This window comes from Anastrepha ludens, chromosome 4 (genome assembly GCF_028408465.1).
Source record: "Anastrepha ludens isolate Willacy chromosome 4, idAnaLude1.1, whole genome shotgun sequence".
NCBI lineage: Eukaryota > Metazoa > Arthropoda > Insecta > Diptera > Tephritidae > Anastrepha > Anastrepha ludens.
The window spans coordinates 64,959,476-64,965,475 of record NC_071500.1 but is presented as its reverse complement, the minus strand read 5'-3'; positions in this window follow the sequence as shown (position 1 = coordinate 64,965,475).

Genomic DNA, 6,000 nt, shown 5'->3' with positions numbered 1-6,000 from the left:
GAATGACAGTACGATGCGACATCTGCTGGAAATAGTAAACAATAGAAAACATAGTTGCTAGCCTTCTTTTCAACCGCTCAGTTAAGGGAACTATTCAGAGAGATTGAGTATACTATGCACTTGCCATAACCACTATTATTTCGGAACCATTTCTCATATACATGTTTTGAACCATTGTAGGCCTCTTCGGTAAATATCTAGTTTACAGTCCGTGTACCAAAATTGGTAGTAAAAGTCGGCACGTGTTGGTCCCAATATGAATTTACCAACACCGAAGCGTAATTATTTTAAATCGTTCAAACTACTCCATTAAAGTTGTATTTTGTATCACTAATTATTCATTCGTGCGTTTTTAGCGTGCTGTATTACACAACTTGAGCGCTAATTGCTGTATTCTTGATAATTTCAACAAAACTGTTACTGTTTGATAGAATCTTATAAGCAGATTTCATAGAGAAATATATGGATAAAACCACTAATTTAATTATTGAATTAATTAATTTTTTTAGTTATTGAAATGTTATAAATATTTAAATAAAATGCATTCTATAATACTTAGTTTACACTATCAAGTAATATTTTTCTATTGAATGTGACAGTATTTAGATGAGATACATATATGGCCCCTATTATGAGTTAGATTCGATCTTCGATATTCGTTGGTTGCCGAAGGTCGAAAATCGAATGTCAATTTGGTATTATGAGCGGTGCACCCCCGTCGAAATTTTCGCTGTATACCGACTTTAGAGTCGAATGCAATTTTGCTTTCGATTGTGTAGCGTATTGTGGGAAAACTTGTTAAAATGTAAGTTGTTTGCGATTATTTATGGTTTTATAGTAACCAAATAATAAATACATACTAATTTTGTTAATTTTATGCAGGTCGAAAGCCGTAAGTACCAAACAGCAATTAGAAAGGCTAGTTTCATTAATGGAAGAGAATCCACAATTCGCAAAAGGGATTTGCACCAAAGTTCAAGCAGCAAAAAATGGGAAGAATTTACAACGGAGCTGAATTGCTTGGGACAACCGTTTGAACGGCAGCAAAATGGATTAAGGTTAATAATGGTTTTTTTTTTGTGATGTTTATAGAAATACATTTTTATTTTCCCTTGGCAGGTATGGGCTGAAATACGTAGAGGAACTGAAATACATATTTTTTTCGAATGACGAATAATTGAATAAAGAAAATTTATAACAAAAATAAAACAGAGGTGTGGCGTAAAGGTTTCTATTTAATACTTTTTAGATTTTTCTATAATATTCTAAGAATTTCATTTCTTATGCTGTATTTGCTATAAAAATGTGCTTTTCTTTGTTGCAGATCAGCCTCTGTACTATTAAATTGTATCCATCTTTGGCAAATATAATTTTCCAGGACATCTATTATTTCCGATAGCACAACAGACACAGTGGGTTGAGCAAGTCCTAGCATACCTTTATTACCAATACTCAATTGGTACGATCCCTAAGCATAAAATCGCATAACTGTGGCTAGCTTTAAAATATTTGGAATGGATTTGGCTCGGGTGCACTGCTGCAACTGGTTTTCTGTACTGGACAGTAGGTTCATAAACGCCTCTTTAGATAATCTCTTTAAAAATCTGTAAGGAAATTTCTGTAATATTAAGTACATCAACACATTTTGAAAATTCTAAACGTACTCAGTGGAAGCCATTGCTAGGGGGTTGGCTGCGCCCCTCAACTGTTTTCTACTTCTAGCTAGTTCCACTAATCTTTCATCGCCCGATAAATCGTCGAACCACAACTCCGTTGTACTCATTTTCACAAAAAATATTTTTTTTTAACGTTTAAAAATGTTGTTAGCAAAGAATTTCAACACAATCGGTTTTTCTTTTATTTTGATTTGCTGTATCAGTTGAGAAAAAATTATCTGTTGTAAATGCGTCGAGCGATCGAAATTCACAATAGTCTTATTCTTCAACGAATGAGCACCATAATACCAAATGAAAATTCGTTCGATCAGCACTTTCGACTACAGTCGAAGATCGAATGTTGCTCATAATAAGGGCCATATAACTGGAAGACAGCTGACAGGAATTTACATCTCCGGCATTGCTCATATGGATTGGAAAGTTGCCGAGCCTCTGGGTTGGTACGTTTTTCGAGCCTTTCAGCTGAAATTGATTGAAAAATAATTAATTGGAAAGAGCTGAAAAATTTGGTAATCTGGATATATTTCCATTCCATCAAAGCGAAGGTCTCAAACACACATCAAGTATTCTTCAATCATGACTTATCTGGAACTGCCTGCCAGCGCAATCGCTTGATCTCAATGCAATTGCGAATTTATGGAGTTTTCTTGAGCGAGATATATGGAAGCATTAAATAAGCAACCGTCAGAACTTAAAAAAGGCATTACAAGAGAAGTTTCAGAAAATATACTCGAATATATCAAAAAACACTTTCGGCTAAAATGAATTTTAAAACGAAAAGGCTACCCTATAAAATAAACACTAGTTATATTAGTAAAAATCTAAAAAGCAATATTCCTCAGTTTAAACTACCAATGTTTGTTTGTTTAACAGTAATAGAAGCCCCGCCCGCCAGTGTAGGGCATATCACCGGTCGTCTTCGTCTGGCTCATCTAAAGGTAGGCCCAGGAAAGGGTATATTCAGAAACGCATTATAAATGCGCAGTAATTGCAGTGCTGGCAACACTGCCAATGTAACAAGTGATGCAATTAATAGATTTGTTGACGATTTGCAAAAAGATTTGTTGCATTTATGAACGCGTTTTACACTAAAATGGAAGTATTATTGAGTTTAGTTGTTGACGAAATATTTGAAGTAAAAAGTGATAGCTTTTTGCTAAATTTAAGAAAAAAAAAAGACGTGTAAAGCTAAAAAGAAGATCACATATAGTAAGATGTTCATTAAAATAAATCTTTTTTTCCTAGTCGCTAATGCTTTTTAATTTATTGTGATTGTAATTCATTACTTTTCCAATTTTCAAAAAAAAAAAAAAAAAAAAAAAATCTTCTTTTGAAACAATTAGAAAATTTTCGCTGCGCGATTTGCCCGTCTATTCTCAAATCTTTATTCACTTTTTTTATTTCTTCCGCCACCTTATTCCACAAAACACTCTTTTTCTTCCTCCCTGAAGCAAATTCACTTTCCATGCTCAGTCGGACTCTGAGAAGCAACTTTACTTCCGATGTACTTAGATAATCGCTAAAATCAAGAAAAATGTAATAAAATATTGTTTTAATAACGTATATTTAATATATCTTTGCATTAAAAGCTAAAAAAATTAGTTTATACTCTCTTTTCATCAGACATCATATTAAGGGGCGTCCCCCATGTTTTAGGGGGGGAGGGGGTCGAGTCAAATCTCATCTAATCTTACGTTGGGGAGAGGGGGGGGGGTCTCGGCAAATATCACGCAATTTTTTTTCTGATTGAAACAAAAAAATTGTACATGCTTAAGATTTAATCTCAAGCGTAATCGTAGTATGATTAAGATCATTCACTATTTCGTTCGAAAGAAAATAATTTCATTCATACTTCGACGTTATACATTACTACTGTCAAACCACCATATTTGTTTTATACCAAATAGCTCAATTTAATCTGAATTTGCGGTACAGTGTAGCCCGTCGGTTGTTTTCGCGCCACTATGAGCCGAACGCCCTATCACTCAGGTTGACGTTTGACAATTCCGGACTTTAAAGAACATGACGGAAAATCATTTGCTCCATTTCTAATACGCGTACCGATTCAACCGCTGAATGCCTTCATCAGCACGCCTATTGATCTCTATTGCCCAAGTATACGTGATGATTTAGAGAAAATATGCTGCAGTACATGCGGTATTTACTTCGCATCTATCACAAGAGCTGCAGAGCACAGGAGAGCAGCTCACATTGCACCAGCTAAGCAAGCGCGTATGTTCCGCAAAGTGCGACCCTCACGGATTGTCACAAGACGAGCTAATGAGTTACTGTGCGCAAGCGTCAACGGCTTAGAGTGGCTAGATTAGAACGAAGTTGAAGGAGCACATGATTTTACTGAAAATCATATGGACATGTTGGTCCCAATAGTCTCTCTTGAAACCGCGCATGATTCTCCATGAACTGAATTAGAGTAGATATTCTTTTTTTAATCGCAGTAGTTACGATTTAAGTCTTCTATTGTTAAATTTTTATTACACTTATAACTCTCAGCAATATTGATTACTAGTCTTAAATAGCCGTAAATAAAAGCACGAAGCAATTTTTTTTTGTTTTTACAATAACAATCCAACGCGTTTACATAAGAAACCCACATTTTGAAAAATCTCACGTGAGATTGGGGATGGGGGAGGGGGTTGAATAAAATCTCACGACATCTCACCCTTTCAGAAAATTGAAAAAAACACCTCACGTAATTTATGGACGCCCCCTTAGCGTAATCAGCGGCAGTATTAAAATTTTTCCTGCAAATAATGCGTGACGTTTGATACAAAAATGGCGTTTTGGAACGCGATGCATTTGCAGTACTGCCATATTTGCATTTCTGAACGCATTGCCAACACTGCAAAAGTACGTTGCGCATTATAATGCGTTTCTGAATATACCCAAACATGCTGTTTCGACGGGTTGGGTCCAGACTGAGAGGGGTGTTATATGAGTCGGTTTTAGAGGGCATATGAAAAGGTGGTTAGTGTCGTGCGGGGTGCCTTCACATGCCGGACAATGCTTGGTATGTGGAGGTCGATTCTGGATAGGTAGGATTTTAACCTGCTACAGTATCCAGAACGTATTTGTGCCAGTGTTACACGTGTCTCATGGGGAAGCTGGAGCTCCTCATCTGCTATAGGTGGTGATTGGACTCCGATTACGGCATTCACAGGACGGAAGCTTAAGAAGGTGATGACGGTCTCCCGGTGAATGTCGTTTATTGACTCTCTAAACACTGTACCATGGCAGTCGGTTCCACGTTACCAGAATAACTCGGTTTTTTTCCGAACAAGGGCTGCCGCCCCAGTAAACTAGCCCTGTCTAGTGAACAGCATTTAAACTACCATGTTGTTGTTGTTGTAGCAGCATCTTGCCCAGTTAGTGTAGCGTAATCACCGGTCGTCTTCGTCTAGCTCATCTAACGGTAGGCCCAGGAAACTAGCTGTTTCGACGGATTGGGTCCAGAGGGGGAGGGGTGTTAGATGAGTGGGTTTAATACGGCATGTGAAAAGGTGGCTAGTGTCGTGCGTGGTGCCTTCACATACTGGATAAATGTTTAGTACGTCGGGGTCGATTCTGGATAAGTAGGAGTTTAACCTGCTAAAATAGCCCGAACGTAATTGTGCCAAGGTTACGCGGGACTCTCGGGGAAGTTGGAGCTCTTCGTCTGCGATTGGTGGTGGTTCGACTCCGATAACGGCATTCGGGGGTCGGGAGCTTAAGAGGGTGGGGAGAGTCTCCCGATGAATGTCGTTTATGGCCTGTCTGCACACTGTCCGATTCAGTAGCTGTCTGTTTGTTTTGTCTAAGATCTCGTCCGCGTAGTTGAGGAAATGCCTCCTGATTTGCCTGGGAGGTGGCTCAGGCTCGAGCAGGTGTCTGCATGGGAGAGGCCTGCGGTAACACCCTACCAGAAACTGCTTACTGGACAATTTCCGGTCCTTAATGCAGCGTTTTGGCAGGTATGAAGCTTCGTCCACTGCGAATCACTGGTTCCAGGCGACCAGTTAGGCGCAGCATAGTTTAGAACCGGTCAGCCTATTGCTTTGAAAGTCGACAGCAACATTTCCTTGTCTTTGCTCCAAATGCTGCCGGCGAGCAACTTGAGAATCTTTTTTGCGATTCTGTATTTTAGTTGCAATAGCGGTTGTATGCGCTGAGAAGGAGAGCAAGCTGTCAAAGGTAACTCCCACTATTTTGGGGTTGTTAACCGTCGGAATTTGTGTATCATCGACTTTCACCTTGAGTTGTAGCTTGACCTCCTTTGTCCAGGTGGTGAAAAGGGTCGCCGTGGATTTAATGGGGGAGAGTTGTAAAT